The sequence below is a fragment of the Cervus elaphus genome, chromosome 31, assembly GCF_910594005.1.
Source record: "Cervus elaphus chromosome 31, mCerEla1.1, whole genome shotgun sequence".
Taxonomy (NCBI): Eukaryota; Metazoa; Chordata; class Mammalia; order Artiodactyla; family Cervidae; genus Cervus; species Cervus elaphus.
The window spans coordinates 21,251,750-21,269,993 of record NC_057845.1 but is presented as its reverse complement, the minus strand read 5'-3'; the positions used below and the strand labels follow the sequence as shown (position 1 = coordinate 21,269,993).

General features: G+C 35.8%; 1 protein-coding gene across 8 annotated transcripts in view; it reads left to right on the top strand.

Annotated features, from left to right (window-relative positions):
* The window catches only part of LOC122687327, a 716,827-nt gene that overhangs the window by 645,902 nt on the left and 52,681 nt on the right, over positions 1-18,244 (top strand). The window contains exon 7 of one of the 8 annotated variants that reach the window (XR_006339105.1): positions 8,911-13,757. The exons of 6 other annotated variants lie outside the window; for them this stretch is intronic. The gene's annotated coding sequence lies outside the window, so the exon portion shown is untranslated. Of the gene's footprint in view, positions 1-3,870; positions 4,777-8,910; positions 13,758-18,244 lie in introns of those variants that run through there. One more of the 8 variants, XR_006339102.1, reaches the window with a different exon arrangement.

Here is an 18,244-nt window from a genome sequence, read left to right as displayed (position 1 = left end):
CCTGTGGCTGGTCATACTTTCTTAGAAAGTGTAGGCTAAATAAAGAAAATATGCAAGTGATAACAAAAAATGTAATCTACACATCCATGAATTTTGAGTCCTAGTTTGAACTGTAGATCATTTTCTATCCTCCATCTTCCCTGTCCTAAACCTCATCAGTATTTTAAAATCCATTTCCCATAATAACAATGAGTTCAAATGGCCTTTCTGAGAAAAGATCCCTTGTAAGGTAGGAGGCAGGTTTTATTAAAATATTTCAGAGCAGTGATTGCTACTTTTAACTTAATAAATCATTTGATATACATCCAGATCTAGCTTGGTTATTTTTTTAAGTTAACGGAACACATATAAAAATAATCGATCTAGGAAGACCATACGTGCATTGCTTGCTCACATTAAATATAAAACACTGAAATTCTTACTTTGTAAATAGTTAGCCATAGTCATACTCTCATTTAGAGATGTTTTAGTATTGATGAATGGAAGTTTAGAATAAGAAGAGACTTTAAATCCATGTCTATGACAGTCAGTTGAACTGATTGATTACATTCTCTTTCAAATAAATATTGATTTAATCATGTCTGCATTCCCATTGGCCCAATGGTGGTCTTGACAGAAGCCTAGGCACTTGAAACTGGCTCAGCCTTGTCTGGATATTAATATTTTAAATGCATAGCCATTTATAATTATCATTTTTCTTCAAACCTTTATTCTTGATTTTCTAGTTTACTTGATTAATATTTTATGCCTCCTGTAAAGTTAAGTAGTATGTGCATCTGTGTGTAATAAACAAAGATAGCTTGGGAGAGGAAAAGAAGTTGCCTTTGCATCTGTTGTTTCTGATTCGCAGAGCTAGGAGTGAGGTGTTTATGCAGGCAGTCCACAGAGCTAAGATATCAGTCGGCAGTTTGCTGTAAGCACATGTTCAATTATTAAAATAGTCGACATTTTATGTCTGATAGCCATAGCGAGGTCACGACATTAATTTATCCAGACTATTGCAGGCAACTGTCTAGAGAAAAAATAGCATACAAGACACTGATGATGCTGGAGAGAGACAGGGAAAAAAAAAAAAAGATGGATCTGAGCAAAGAGACTCTAAGAGATGACCAATTTAATACACAAACCTAGAACAGGAGGGATGAAGTCAGCAGGCGTCTCACTGTTACCAACAGTAACTATTTTAAGCTGCGCTGTGCATGTGTTGATTTCTGTTATGGTTTTTCATTAGATTCTAAGCTTGAACACTATTCCAGAGTCTTTGGTTTCTGAAATCTAATTTAATATTGCATTTGTTGTTTCAGTGCTCAATGATTCTTTGCTCTTTCTTCTCTGTCCCTTTCTTCCCCTCCCTCTTCCTATTTCTTCGTTTCCTTTTCTTCCCACCTCATATTCTTTTCCTTCCTGCCTTTCTCTCTCCGGTGAGAGTGTATACTTAATACCATGCCTCCTCCTGGTGACCACTTCTTTATTTATTTGCAGTTTTTTTTTTTGTTTTTGCACTTGAATTTTTCCTTTTTTTCTGTTCTTTTTCTTTCAAATCGGGAGCCTGTAGAAGCAGCTTGTAGAGGTGCATATCCTACTGCAGACGCTTCTTTCTGAGTTATGTGATGTTTTCTTTGGAACCTCTGCAAATGATTGTCCTTCATGTCTGTTGCCACAGATCTATTGCCAAACTGCTACCTTAGTCGGTCCTGCAGCGCTGCAGTGCATGCTGGGATCTGTCTGTGTGAGTAACCCCAAATCTCCCCACCACCAGACAGCATTCGAGTTGGCTGGAGAACTGCTTTACTTTTCTTTGCTTTGTGTGTGTTTCTTGTGTGCTGCAGAGTCACCGATGGCTAGCTCTGTCTGGCAAGTAATTCAGAAATATCGCTCATGTAGAAAGAAAAGGTAGGCTGTTTACTGCATTCTGTCATTAAAGGGGACAACTGAAGAACAAAGGAACTGGAAAAATACCTATATACAGTTTTTTATGTTATGAAACGCTGTAGCACAAACACGACCGTTCAGCCAGACTTTTACTTCCTTTTGTAACCATGCACATAGTAGATTGTTTCCACATCTGTACACAAATCCATAGCTTCCGTAAACATATATTTAATTTTTAATATTTGTAGCCTGCACACATCTCTTAGTCTCCAAGACTTTCACATATTCATCAATGCAGCTAGGTATTATTATCTTTGAAAGTTCCTAAATCAAAAAAGTAAAATAGATACTAACATCCTTTTGGTTGATTTCATTCCAGTAAGTTAGGGTTTCAACACGGTTTAAATCATATTGATGATTCAGATCCTGGCAGATTCTGTAATTCCTATGAAATGAGAGCACAGCTAATAAAAATATTAAGCAATTATTTTTGTTAAAATCATAGCTTTTTTCATTATTCAATAGCAATGATTGATCCCGAAAGAACCACCTCACTCATCTGCCTCTTGGGCTGTTTGGGGGCTTCATATATAGAAGTGGAAAAGCTCCTTTTGCTCTTTCGTCAGCCGGGGAGGGAAGGATAGGGGGGTGGGGTGGGGAATAAGGCGTTGAATAAACTCCAGGGCTGCTAGAGAATTGCTGGCGTTATTTCTCTATCACGTGTGAGCCTGGCTGCCTGCTTCCTGAGGTAGTGAATCCAGGATAAGACTGTGTCGGAGCCTGTTTCCACAACTGTATTTGGAGATCTGTCTTATTGATTTGGGGGTGGGGGTGTGGGGAGGGGGTGGGGACCGGAGTGTGAGGTGAGGGGAGGACCGCCTGACTACTGGCTCACTGAAGCGCAAGACAGGTTCTTCCGGAAAGATGTCAAACAACTGAGACATAGCCACAGAGGAAGTAGAAAGGTGGAAAAATAAGGAGACCCTGGAAGAAATGAAGGCTTTGGGGCTTTTCCTTTTCACTCCTTCTCTTCCTTTCCTTCTTTCCTTTTTTTTCCCCCCCATCATCTGACCTGCAAAGGCTAGAATGACAGCGTCATGCAAATACTGCAGTCCCGCAGGTCTGGGAGAGGGTGGATGCTAGACTGTGAGTTAATGTTAATGATGAGCGCAGTGAAAATACCAGCCGCTGCCACCCCCTGCACACAGAAGCGCTCTGAGTCAGCATCAGATGCCTAGCCTCGCCTCTCGCTGGGTGTCTGTGTGCCTGTGCGCGCGCGTGCTCGCTCGGGCATCCGTGTCTAGCCGAGGGGAGGGGGTGGCGTGTGAGTGCGTGGAGGGTAAAAGCCAGTCAGTCAGTGAGAAGCAAAGGTACGTTGGAGAGCAACTAAAATCTGACTGATTTCCATCTTTGGAGCATCAGATGTATTCCCTAAGGAGGATGGGTCTCCGTGATGGGGGTGGTATAATTATGTTAATGTCATATTTATGGAGGGGTGAGATTTTTCATTCTAATAATTGGTTGAATGCTATGGTCAAAAATTGTAAAGCCATATTCAGCTTTAAGGAAAAGCATGGACTTATATCTAAGGACTGTTTTATTTTTTTTATTTTTTTTTTCATTTTTTTGCTTTTTGTGAGTGGTGCTTTTTTGTTTTATTTTTTTAACTATTTACTATTTTAAGCCATAACTGATTCTGTATGGAAAATCAAATGATAAACAAAAAGAGATCTTATATAATGATGCATTACATCATGGAGCAGAATTTTTAAAGTCTTACAAGGCAAAGTAAAGATCTGGACAGAGGGTGGGGGGCGGTGGCTGGAAAGGGGTGTGGTACTAGGGTGGAGGAGGGGGGCCAGTTAGCAAATATTTTGTTCAGTATAGCTTTCCTTGCAGCTTACTTGGAAATGGATGATTCACCTGTTTTACAGGAAAACATTCTAATTCTTTCCGTTTTTGTTTTTGTTTTTTTTTCCTCCTCTTTTCCCTTTTAAGATCAACCACTTCAGAAGAACCAGATTCCACTTCTGTGGCCAGGACTTTTATGTTATGGCTGGTCTGATTGTTTTACCCTGCGTTCTATGCTTCTAAACCTTGGATCATTCCTAAAGTACAAATTCTGTTCTCGAACCACAAACAAGGCTAAAAGATCGGAAGAAATTCAGTGAATGTACAGGATTGGAATTGTGTATTTTCAAAAGTGTTGAGCTTTATAATGCAATTATTTAAAGATAGAGTCTTTTATTTTCTCATGTTGCCAGCATTTTAAGTTACGTGTTTATTAAGTGGCACTGCTCAAATAACTACAGAGTATGCATGGAAATATTGGCTGTCTGAATAGTTTGGTGATTCAAAGAGAAATAGCAAGCTGCAGAGGTACTAAATTATGACATGCAAAAAAAGTTTTTGTTTTATTCTTAACTGCAACAATGTGTATATATATATACGTATACACATATATATATGTATTAGATTCAAAGTGTTATATATCCTGGGCCCACCTTGCAAGTTGTGGTGTATAGGCGTATAATGGGAAGCAAAATTTCAATTAGGTCCCATTAACCGGCATATAATCCTTCTTTAATGTAATAGAAGCTATGGTGTTGCTGTAAAAATTTGCTACAAACAGATTTTTAACCCATTTTTGGTCTCTTTCTTAGATCTAATGGAATGACTCTTAACTGTTCATTATCTGCATTGTTCCTTACATTCTTCATTATTTTAAGGTCTGAAATTAGTCTATCAATGGTTGTTGTGAATATTCAGCTCATCCTAACTTATATATACCATACATATATCTATATGTCTACGTATGTATTTTCATTAGTATTTAGAGGGAAAAGTTAACTGAACCCAACTGTAATTTCTAAACTAGCCTTATTACTGGAAGAAGAATTCTACCGCATCAAACTGGACTTTTCCTAGTCCCTGAGACCCTAACTTGTGAGGTATTTTAGTAACATCACAAGTCAGGCTCTTGGGACCTAGGCGGAGGGAACTAGCACCTTTGGACCTTATTGACTGTCTGCAGTTACCGTCAGAACAAAAGAACACACATAGATTCTGCCTAGGAGAAAAGAACAATGCTCTTATTTATAATCAGCAATGTTATCACCATGACCCACCCCCAAAAATGCTATTTTCAGAAACTGTACTCTAAAGTGATGACAGAGTTGCACAGAAATAGCATTTGTATTATATCATAATGACCATATAAAAGCAATATAAGATATCTATGTAAGAAGCAGAATTAAAATACAGTGTTTTTGAAATGCTTTTTTTGGTATGTTTTCAGGTGGCTAGCCCAAGAGAGTAACTCCTTGGTTAATAATGAAGAGAGTGTTTTATATTTATATCTTTTTTCTTATGCATAAAGATATATGCATTAGCTACTTAAATAATTCCTACATGTTTTCGTAACTGTGGCTGAAAATATGTAATATGCAGCTGTAGACATGCTTGAGGCCCAGAAATAAAATGATTTGCCGTCTTCTTTATTTGACCCTGTTAGATTTTATACTGATTTGAGAAGAATGCTGTTTTATGCTTGGTATTTGTTGCCAGAGTTTTCTTTAGTCTTTTTAACCAGACAAAATGCTTGAAATGTCTTATAATAAGACATTATCTTGTTATAAGAGTATGAATTATCATAATTAGCAGGAATATGCTATCTTTTAATTTTTGTAGTTTACTTGGCATATATCATGGATGTATGTGAGAAAATTTAGTAAACACCACCTATGAAGTCAGATTGTTCTAGTTCGTCTATCAATTGAATCTGAACTGCAGACTTACACTTTTATGAGAATTTTAGTCTAATATGAGGTAACTATTCCAACTATAACATGTCACACTTGAACATTATTAGCTATTGCCATATCAAATGTGCATTTTTGAAAACAGAATCTTACATTAAATCTATTTTTAAATTTTATAATTATGTTGCAGATATTAAGATTCAAAATGAAGGCGAGAGATTTTTCCATAATAGAAGAAACAAGATTATTTCATTCTTTAAACTCTATTGCTTTACAGGGGTACTATAAACTGTATATATCTTCTCATTTTTAAAATAAATCTCAGGATGTGTTTTAGAATACTGTAATGAAGTCTTTGTCCACATTGTTATTGGATTTGTTAGAATTACCTATTATTTGAAATATCACAGAATACAAAACACTCATGAGTTATATTTCCTAAAAAATTGTTGAAATATCATAAACATACTCCCCATCTATACAGGCACATAGAATGTGTTTAAGCATGTATTTAAGCATGTATCCACCCTGTATCTTTTCAGATTTTTTATTTATATCACCTACTTCATTAGTCTAATATCTCAAAATTTTAAGTATGTGTATGTATATCAACATGTTTTAAAACTTCAAATGAACAGAGATAATATAAGCTATAAAGTTTTGGGTAGTATTTATTTTTTACTTCTTTTAACCTTATCCTCATTGTAATTAAGCATTGTTAAAAACATAAGCTACTCAGTACAAAGAACTCTATCTATCTACAAGTACACAGAAACTTGCTTATATTTAAACAGCAACTTTTACCCAATGGATCAGAAAGTGTCTCTTACATAAAACAACACCACATGTAGGTATATGTTTACAAACACCTGTTTTAAAAGCAATATGTATAATGTGTTCCATCACTTTAGTTCCAAAACGATGTAAAGGATAGATGTTTGTTGGCTTTAATGTTATCAAATGTAAGCTATCTCAAATGCCGGATTTTTTATGTCATCGTATTTATGAATCACACTATATATTAACTTCTGTGTCATAGTCAGAAGATACCAAAGCTAGACTTAAAGTGCAACTGTGTTTATTTTCCACATAAACATATAAATATACATATATATGTTACTAATCATCATGCATTCTGTGAACCCTCTGTATGTAATGTTTGATATGTGAACTATCTGTTCTGATTGCATCATTGATAAAGCTTTTCTCTTACTCTATAAAGGTGAGTAGAGATATAAGTGAGTAACTTTGTTCATATAAATTACTTTATGCTGTATATGGATAGATGGATGCCACTTTTTCTGCATTTCTATCTTAGCTGTCACAGAAGGATATTGTTTGGGGGCTGTATAAAATGATTTGGAAAATCAGATCTTACTAAGCTTAAAATAAAGGAAGAGATCTACAACAAAGAGCGAGAAAATGATGTGTGTTGCATACAAAAAAAGCAGTGATATTAACAATTCTATGGCTTCCTGGTTGGGAGACCAGTCTGAGCCAGACGCATATATTAAAGGCTGTCTGCCGCCAATGTGAGCTTGCTCAATGCGGTGGAAATGAGGAATCACCTCCTCTCTGACACCAGCTTATTTTTACATTTTAATTTTGAAATAGCAAATCACTGTTTTACGTAAACATACTAACCCCTGCTTGATTCTTTGCCTTTTTTCACATTGTTTGCTAATTTACTGTCAACTTCCAGCTCTGTTTTTTTTTAAGTATCATTCTCTCACCTTAAACATCTATCAAATACCAAAGACATTAGTTTTTCTTTTGTCTCTTTTACATTGCCCTGTTAATATTGTGATACTCATGCTTTTAACTTTTAATCTCTGTAAGGAAAACAGCAGTTTTTCAAAATTGGCATTTTTTAAAGCCTTTTAGGATCCATCAAGGAAGCCACTTCTGGAATTTTGCCAAATCTAAATATGATTACATTTCATTTCTGGGTTCATGGGGTCAATATCTTTCTGAGTATAAAAGTCTTTAACACTTTAGTGTGCCAGTAAAGCTTCAGTAGAGGTGCAGAGATTAAGCTACATTAATAATGTCTAGAAGAGGTATGGGTGTCTCAGGGGAATTATAATACAGGTTAATTACTAATGAAATTACAAGTGGTATATACTGCCTTAAATTCCTTAAACTCAAATGGACATGCTAGTACATGTGCCCAGACTTAGTCTAATTCACCTGATGAATATTTAAAAGGTTTTGCAAGTTGTTATGTTTGGATGAGTTTCGAGAAAAGCGGTGCGTAAAGGGTTAGCTAACGCCCAAATATTCTCACCACTTACACACACAGTGCAGCCTACGTTTCGGTAGGCATTGAGTGCAGGCATCATTTTGATTACTTAGATTCTTTTGTTTAATTTCTTACTAGACATTTAACTTAGCACTGAAATCCCACTGATCCCTTAGTGACTGTATTTAGAAAAGGAAAACAAAGTTCCTAATATAGAGAAGTTTTCAAAAATCCTGAACATTTGTAAGCTTTTGAAAAATAGGCTTTTTACTGCAACTCTGCAAATACATAGTATGTGGAAACTTAGGTGCTAACATTATCTGTCGTCTCCGTATTTAGTTTTTTATCTCTCAGTGACCAACTACACCCTGAGATATTATATGCATGTATATTAATACACGTTAGCATATGTACTTAATACATACTTTAATGTATAAATTAATATGTGTTAATATACACACATATTCAAAGATATCTTAATTTTTTTAAATCTTTGGTAAAAATAGTATGAAAATTGAGAAATTTTCATATAATTATCCACAATATTTCTTCAATGTGTTAGCTTTGATTTTCATTGAATATTGCCTTTTTCCCAGCTTTATCAGATAGAGTGCATTACTAGCCAATAATATTAAGTTGTATGTAATGTCTTACTTGTAGCAGTTTGAAAGCAGGTGGAACTTGAAGGTAATTGAGATTAAGTGAATTTAAGATGAAATAGTTTTATATAGTCAGCTAATGCATACATATTTTATAAAGAATTTCAAAGTGAAAAATTATCATATGGTGAAATAAGTTTTTCATTGTATCTGATGTTAGAAATATGGTTTTAAGTGTGTTACCTTAATAATTATTCCTAAACAAAACTAGAGTGAAAAATAATCATGGACTTTATCTGTTAGGTCAGCTAAATGAGAATAATAATTCCTAGATTTCCTCTTGGCCTTTTGGGTTTCTGGGGCATTTTAGGTCTTTGATGTAAAGTGGACTTAACCATTTCACTTTTCTAAGAAGTTTCTTCCTCTCTCCTGGTAGGTGTCTGACAATTTGTGAACCCCAGATGACTATTCTGTGGAGTCATCTTTCCTTGCCTTTGAATTAGCTTTCCCTAGGCCATGAGTCAACATCAATATTTTATACATCCAAATTGGTAGGTCTTTATTGAAATTCTACATGTTTTTCTGGACATATAAGTGATTTATGAGAAATTAAATTGACACTGTTGTGGTGTTTCCAGTTTTCAGACATCTTCACTAAGAGATTTAGGTGATGTTGAAACGTTAGACAACAGAAGCACTTGGTTTTGTAGAATTTAAAAATGTAATGTCTTTCTTATGGTAAACTTCCTCTTCTTAGCGGTAAGGGGAGAACCAGTATGTGGCTAAGTTATTACTCTATTAAACATCGCATTGAAAACCCAGCCTGTGCATTTATGAACCTTGGGGAGGATCCTACATTAGACAACATTTTTTGTTGGGGGATTACACCACAGAGGTTCCCTTCACTTCTCTCTCTTCCTGGCCCCCCTCCACCCAACATGGAGTCTTTTCAACTTCTTCAAAGAAGTGGGGGGAAAAGTAGACTCTTTATTAATGGCAGAAAACAAACTGGCTGCTGGACTTCCGAGACAGCCTTCTAATAATACAGCAGAGTAAGCACTACAACAAAGAATTCTTGAATGTACTAAATATATAGGGAAGCCTATTTAAATTCACCAGAGGGCCTTAGAGGACAAACAGCAGAAAGTTTAGAATTCAATTCAAGCCATGCCAGAAAATGAAAATGTACTTAAAATAGGATTTCTGAAACAATTGTTCAAAGACATGTCAACTTTTAAGGTTCTTTCTAGAATAATGAAATTTGTACTTTAGTTTCTGTGGTGACTTTTTCCATTAGAAAGGAAGAGTGATTAACAGGGTCTCAAAGTAACTGTGTCTTATGTTTAAAGAAAATGCGTTTTCTTTCCATTGAGTGTGCTCTAGTGAGGTCTACCAAGTGTACTGATGAAAATCACCCAAATATATACATGAGACAAAGAGATGATGTAATAATGGAAATGCTCTTCCTACTTTGGAAGAAAAGAAGCTCAACTTGTATGTTCTCTCTAGTTCATTTCTTTCCATTCACTTTTGTGACATATTTTAAAATAAATGTAACAAAGTAATTCTGAAAGAGTAAATTGCTGATAAAAAATAGGACTCTGTGTTGTTAAAAATTATTTTAAAAATGATACATATCTTATCTCTTACTGACTTTAGAAAATGCTCTTTACACTTTATAAGACATGTGCATCTATAAGAAGTACCACATCTATAAGAATGCATATTTTATTAGTCTTAGTGTTGAGATAAATTGCTGCTTGTAGAGTTTATTTAAAGGCCTTTATGACCTTGACTCAGGAATTAAATTTCTAGTGGGCTTTTTCTGAGTGTCTTCTTGTAGAATTAATATAGCTATTAGAAAAAGATTGTCATTCTTTGTCTCAAGGATTACCGGTTGTAAAGAGGATGAAAACTTGGTCTCACTAGTGACACATATTTGTCACCGCTGAGGAAAGATTTTGCTTGAGAACGAAGCCCATGTGAATTTCCAATTCATAAATACAACTTATCAACTTAAAAATAAACTATTAATTTGTTAATTCATCCATTCACTCATAAATGTAAATTTAACATAAAATAACTCAATGAATTAAGGCTGCATAAACACATGGGTTCATCGTGACCAATAAAGATGTGACCATTTAACAAAATTTGATTGACTTTAAAATAAAATGTCAGATATGTGATTAGTAAATATAGATATTAAGTTTTAATAATAAAAAGTAGTTGTTGTCTTCAATACATTAGATGAAGCTTGATTCATAATTTACCAAGCAACTGAACTCATTTACAGTTATATTTTAATGACATTTTAATATCAAGGACTTCAGAGGGCTTCAGGATTGATCAACAAAATAATTCAAGTAAATTCGTTAGCTCAGTGCCTGGCACCAAGAAATTGCTTCTGCTAAACAGACTATTTTTTTTCATCACCCAAATTTACCAGGTGTACAGTGTTCCAAAGGATGAGATTCAGACACCAATAGGGAATCATTTCAGCTCCAGGGCACTCACAAATCATTTATCATAAATATCTTTATCAAGGGTTTTCTGAGTGTCAGTTGTAGGAAAGGAAAAGAGGAATTCTGCTCTTAAATAGCTTATCATCTACAAAAGCTGTCTTTCACTTTTCTGACACTTTTGTGTCCTTTTTGTGTGCCTTAGCCTTTCATAAATTCTGTACTTTGGAGGCTTTATTCTTTTTCATATTTTATGGATTAGCATTTTATGAGGCTTGTCCTATGTTCTAGGTGTATATGAGATAACCTGTCTGTATATTTGGACAAGATGTGGGATATTGCTAGGATTTTCACTGCCTAGATTCTGGTCATGTTATTCCCTATACTCTGCAAAGTTCTGGTGATTAAGAACCATAGTTAGACCATGACAATGTTAATAACTGTGGTTTATAAAGATGGCACTTCCAGAATAATTGGACCAAAATGAAGTATTTACATATGTTGTCAGTACATGTAAAAAAGAAAAAAAGCTGTCATTTAATTTCTTTTAAGAAAGAACTAAATTGGATATAATGATATTGATCAGGCAGAGTTTCATAAAACAGCAATTACATTAATTAGTCAAAAGATCAAAACATTTTAATTGGGCTATTCTCTGGGAGTTAACAAAATATGCAGAATAAACTTGGAGTTTTAGACTTTTGCATCATAAAAGTCACCACTGAACTAGAATAGTGAAGCAGAAATAGAAAGCCAGAATATTAGTACAACTTTTACCGCTAGTTATGGAACAGAACTTCTCTTCACTTTTTAAATTTATTATTGATTTATAAAATAATGATTTTTCAGGTTAAAATTGCTATATCATTAGACAGTTACATATTTTTTCCAACCCACAGGAGACATTTTAAGTCATGTTAGGAAGGACTAGCATTAGCTTGTACTGTGTGCTAAGTCACTTCAGTGATGTCCGACTCTTTGCAACCCTATTGACTGCGCCCTCCAGGCTTCTCTGTCCATGGGATTCTTCAGGCAAAAGTACTTTAGTGGGTTGCCGTGGTGTCCTTCAGGGGATCTTCCTGACCCAGGGATCGAACACACGTCTCTTACATGTCCTTGCGTTGTCAGATGGGTTCTTTACCGCTAGTGCCACCTGGGAAGCCAAGCATTGTCTTAGATCATTGGACTAATCAGACTCCGTCAGTAGCAAAAGATCAAAACTCAGCTCAAGATAGTTTATACAAAAGAGGAGACTATATGGACACCACCTCCTCCTCTTCCTTCCCTTCCTCCTCATCCTTCTATCTCCTCTTTCTCTTCCTCCTCTTGTTTTCTCCTTTCCTCCTCTACCTGGGCCCCTCTCCCTGATCCCACAGTACTCCCCCCACCTTCTCTATCTCCAATAAATGTGTTGACTTGATTCTCAGGCAGTTGACCTCATTCTCGCATTCTCTCTAGTTGATAGCCAAGATGACCTTTGGGAACTCTAGATGTGCCTCATGCCACATTCCTACAGCTTGTAATTCCAGGAGGAAAAAGCAAGATGTTTCTCCTTATCCCTACATCAATTTCATTTCTCTGAAAGGCTCAGATTGCCTCTGTTTTGGAGCAACTCCTCTGTCCATTTGTTACTCAAGTTGGACAGACCGTGTAGGGGAGGCCGTACAGGATACCCTGCGTGCTGCATGCCAAGTCGTTTCAGCCGTGTCTGACTCTGCCACCCTATGGATTGTAGCCCACCAAGTTCCTCTATCCGTGGGATTCTCCAGGCAAGAACACTGGAGTGGGTTGCTGTACCCTCCTCCAGGGGATCTTCCCAACGCAGATATCAAGACCCCATCTCTTAAGTCTCCTGCATTAGCAGGTGGGTTCTTTACCACTAGCGCCACCTGGGAAGCCCCACAAGATACACCTGGCAAGTTTAATGTCAGTGGCAGAAGGTGAAAGAAATTCAAAGCAGGCACCAATGTAACAGGGCTCCCAACAACCACTCCACATTTCCAGCTTCCTTTACATAATGATACATTGTAGGCTTCTGTCTTGGTAAACTCAGTGGAGGCCTATCAACATAGGTAATATTAAGTTTTTTAAAACAATGTGTTCTGTATAGCTTTGTAACTATAAAACATTAGCAGCAGCAAATCTCAACCTTGAGTATCATGGAGATTAATTACAGTATTTTTTAAGTTTGGGATTTTAATTAGGATCTTAGTCCCCTGACCAAGGATCAAACCCATGTTCCCTGTAGTGGAAGGCAGAACCTTAACCACTGGAATGCAAAAGTTCTGAGATTGATTATATTTTATTAGCATTTTTTCATGATCATTTAATATTTTGTGTATATTGGGAAAGTCAATATTTAGACTCATTTAGGAATTTGTCATTTTAAAAATTATTTAGGATTATTAGAAATGGGAGTTTGGTATAAAAGGGATGGTGTTTATATTATGTAGTCTAGTGTCTATCCTCAGCCACCACATGGTTAGGTCATTCTGTTACAGAAAATTTTGTATCATTTACCTTTACCTCTAATATTATAATACTAGGGAGCTTCATGTTGCTGATTATTAAAAATATTTTATTTTGGCTTGTGAGTTAGTTTATTCCTCTTCTACTATCATTGGAGATACATATGCATATGTGTGTGTGTGTATGCATGTGCGTGTGTGTGTATACATATATATATATAAAAACATTCTAATAATATAAAATCAATACAATGGCTATAATTTTATACAGATATAATCATATTTGTATATGCATATACAAATACATGTATTTGTATTCCCAGGTGTATTCCCAGGTGGCTCAGTGGTAAAGAATCCACCTGCCAATGCAGGAGTCACAAGTTCAGTCCCTGGGTCAGGAAGATCCCCTGAAATAGGAAATGGCAACCCACTCCAGTATTCTTGCCTGATAAATCCCAAAGACAGAGGAACCTGGCGGGCTATAACATATAGGATCACAAAGAGTCAGACATGACTGAGCATGCATAGTAATACATATATTCATATAATGCACATATATATAACTGCATCTTTAATATAAATATAACCACTATATAATTTTATATTATTAGAGTGTTAGATCCTAATCCTTTTCAGCACTGCTTTTTACCATGTTATGAACTGGACAATTTTAGATATTATTGGTAGATACTACCACTGACTACTATTTAGGGATCTTCTTCACTGAGAAAAAGATTAATTTGCTATGAATAATGATTCTCATGCAAAACATTTTGGGTTTTTGTGATGTAGATGAGCAAGGCTATAAATATAATTTAGAAAGTTTGAAAATTGATTTTCACATCCACAATTCTTCTTCCTAATTAATCAAATTACAAAATTATGCTGTGGTTTCCAGTATATTAAAATAAGTTGTCATATTTGGAACATCTGTTTTTGCTCATATTACAAGTATGTGTTTCTAAACGTCTGAAATATAGATTGCCATAAATAATCTTTATTATTTATTCCATGGAAGCGTGATACCTACTTCCTCTCATAATGCTTATTTCCCACAGAGTAAATCTTCCAGATTGCATTTTATCTTTTTCCTTATCAAGATAGAGGGGAAGAGGCGAGGGTTTTAGTTAAGGCTTGCTGATTGGTTAAGAAAAGGGCTGTCATTGGCAGTCCTTCCAGACGCTAGGCTGTGGCTCCAGACAGTCAGCTGGTACCATCGCTTTGTCTCAACTATAAGTCAGTCTCGTAATGGCCGAGGCTGACACCTTGACATTTTCAAGAAGAGTAAAAGACCTGATCTGAATGGAAATCAATTTTATTTTACAAATCTTGGATTATTACTCTGAGTCTTTTCGTGTGTCTTCTTGAGACTTGCTTGGAATTTTCATGCTCATAAGAGGATTATTTGCATCATTATACATCTTTTTGCTGTAAAAAACATATTCTTACTTCCTTATTCAGTCTTAAGATGGAAAACTTGATTGTTAAAATTTTATATAAGAAAAACATCACTGATAAGCTAAATTTTATTTTAACCATAATGTATTGATAGTTTAAAAATATGACAGTAGCAGTAACTGCCATCAGTTTTGCAGAATGTTTGTAAAATATTCTGTGATTTAGAAATGCAAGTTGTGTGCACACATTCCCAGATTAACCTTTGATTATCTAATAATACATAATGTCATTCATGGAGTGGTTCTGAACTTCAATTAAGCAAGTCTCAAGCCTAGAATACCCTGAAAAGTATTTGATTTATACTTTTATGTTCTTGCACATAAAATGTAGATTTAAGGATTACAGAGTCAGTGAGAAATTGCATGCATTTAATTGTATTACATAGGTCAAGCATTAAATTATGCCACAATGTTTTTGACCAAGTGGCATAGAAAATAATCCACATTTGACTAGTGTGAAAAGAAGTTCTTTATAGCTCTTGTAGGAGCTTCCCACTGAATGTTTTTAAAAAATTAACAATTCTGTTATGTCTTCCGCTTTTAGGAACCAATTTCTTTAAACCCACAAAGGAAAAGAAACTTGTACTTCCTTAGTATGTTTGCTTGTTCCCTCAACAAGATTGACTTACACTCAGTGAAACCCTAATCTTCGAAACACAACTATTAATTGAGAATTTGGGCGTCACCCCTCCTGTCAAGTTGGAAAAGTCGCCCCAGAGTCTGGCAGTGATTTCTCTTCCTCCTCTTCATTATTAGTCTTCAGTTTCTTCCCCAATCTTACTTCTAAACAAGAATATTCTTTGACTGCTAAGTTCATTATTTTGAAGGGTCCCATGAACAAGTGTGAGTTTCCTTGGTGGCTCAGTGGAAAATAATCCTTCTGCCAATGCAGGAGATGCAGGCTTGATCCCTGGGTCAAGAAGATCCCCTGGATTAGGAAATGGAAACCCACTCCAGTATTCTTGCCTGGGAAATCCCATGGACAGAGGGGCCTGCTGGGCTACAGTCCACAGGATCACGAAAGAGCTGGACATGTCTTAGCAACTAAACAACAACAACAACAAGGAACAAGTGCGGTTATAGGCAATTACAAACAGGAGACACTCAACTCTTAAATCTTTATATCCATCCTTATTTTCATCCATCCATTTATTCATAATCTATACGAAACAAGACCCTATGCTAAGTATGTGCAAAATACAAAATGAAGTTAAGATTCGTTCTTCCCAAGATATGTTCTTAAGAAAAAATAAGAAAAACTAAAAAAAATTTTTTAAGTTATCAAATCGGAATATGACAGATCCTGAGGAATATAAAAACACAATGTTTTGGATTTGGAGAGGAAGTATTTACTTTCATTGTTGAGAATCAAAGACACTTCTCAAGAGGAGGCTGTATTTAGCTAGTCTGTGACAGAAATTCTAGAGGAAGTGATGGCTGAGTTTCAGGGAAAATATGCAGCATGAGCAAATGTGTAGATGCAGGAAAGACAGGCTATGTTTGGCACTTAATTTTGTTGGGACATTAGGTGCATTTTCATGAAATGCCTATTGAAGGGTAACCTGAGACCAGCTTACGGAGGCCCTTCAGTGTTCACAGAGGCTTTTCTAGTAATTGAGTAGTTTTACAGTATGGCAGACACTGGGCATCCTTTAAAGATTGGGGGAAAGAGTCAAGATTAATCCAAAACCAGCGTAACTTAAGACCTCAACTTAGGGGACAAATCAGAACTACTCAGAAAGACTTATGAAGATACGGCGTTCTTCTAACCCTGTACATTCTGACTCAGTTGGTTAGAAGTCAAGCCCATGCAGGTGCATTTCGTAAAAGCTCCTGGCTAAGGCAGAGACTGTTGAGAAGACCAAGGATAAATAGACGTAGGAAGAAACCAAAATAGAGATCTAAACTTGGGCTTCCTAATCTGAGGTCTACCATGTTCCCACGAGATTAAATGAAATATTTTGAGTGGATATTCATTATTTTGGGGAAAATGAACCTGTAGTGTTTCTAAGATTCTGAATTGAGACTAAAATTACACAAAAATTAAGAACCAGTAGGAATACTTAGTGTGAAACTGAGATGGTATATATGAGAAATCATGACTATATAATTGATAATTTCATAACCTGGCAGATTTCATGGGGATAAAAACTATGGCAAGGAAAAAACAAGTGGAAAATGACAATAAATCCCTCCTCCTTTTGACACTTGAAGAATGAGAATGACAATCCTCTGTGAACCAGATTCCCCCAGTTCCTATTGCAGTTAATAGAAATCTGATATCATGCATGTCGGATTCATGGTGTCAATGTGACTCTCAAAGGTAAGATATCAAACAACTAATTAAAATCTTGGAGGTGATTATACAGCTTTGAAAATAATTTTTACACAAAGCTGGTTGAACATGTTGAAGTCAGGAATCTAGGCTTATCTTCTATTTCTGTCTTTGACTGATGTTCATTTCTTTCAGATTCTCAGTTAATCTCACAATGACCACTGATGCCATCCCATGTTGTTTTTGGTCAGTAGGGATAAGGAGGAAAATAAGGACACAACATGCAGGCAAAGTCAGTCGCAAAGAGTCTTGTCTCTTTGTGACCCCATAGACTGTAGCCCAATAGGCTCATTTGCCCACAGAAATTTCCAACAAGATTACTGGAGTGGGGTGACAGTTCCTACTCCAGGGAATCTTCCCAACCCAGGGATCAAACCTGGGTCTCTTGTGTCTCCTGAATTGACATACTACCAGTGCCATCTGGGAAGTCCAAGAATGTACACTTACTTTTAAACAAACACTCTGCCATGCCCTTAGAATTTAGTCAGAAGGTCCACAAGGCTTTTGATGAATGGGTGCATAGAAATGTAGACTTTATTCTGGGTAGGCATTCATCCAACTAAAAACCAGAGAAATAAGTGAATAGATAATTGCAGAAGAATAACAATCTCTGTCATAATGAAATATGTAATTTTGAAGCATGCAATAACTCATGAAACAGAACCTTAATATTGAGACATTTTATCTCAACCTAAGTATGTTGATTGGAAAGAGGCAGAAATTTCTTTATAACATTGTTTATGAAAATATATCTCATTTAAAACTCCTGTCTTCTTCAAGTAAATCATATCCTGGAAATGCTGGAATTCTGTATGCAACTGGAAAGATAGTATTAACTGTTTAAAAATAGAGTAACTAGAACTGGAGTAACCTACCAGCCCAAGGTTATTAAACCTGCTAGTCTCAATTCATCTTTAAGATATTTTTACATTACTTTAAAGGCAGCTGGCAAAGTGGTTGTCTGAGAAGGCAGTGTATTAAACCTAGACAGCATATTAAACCCAGACAGAATATTAAAAAACAGAGATATCACTTTGCTGACAAAAGT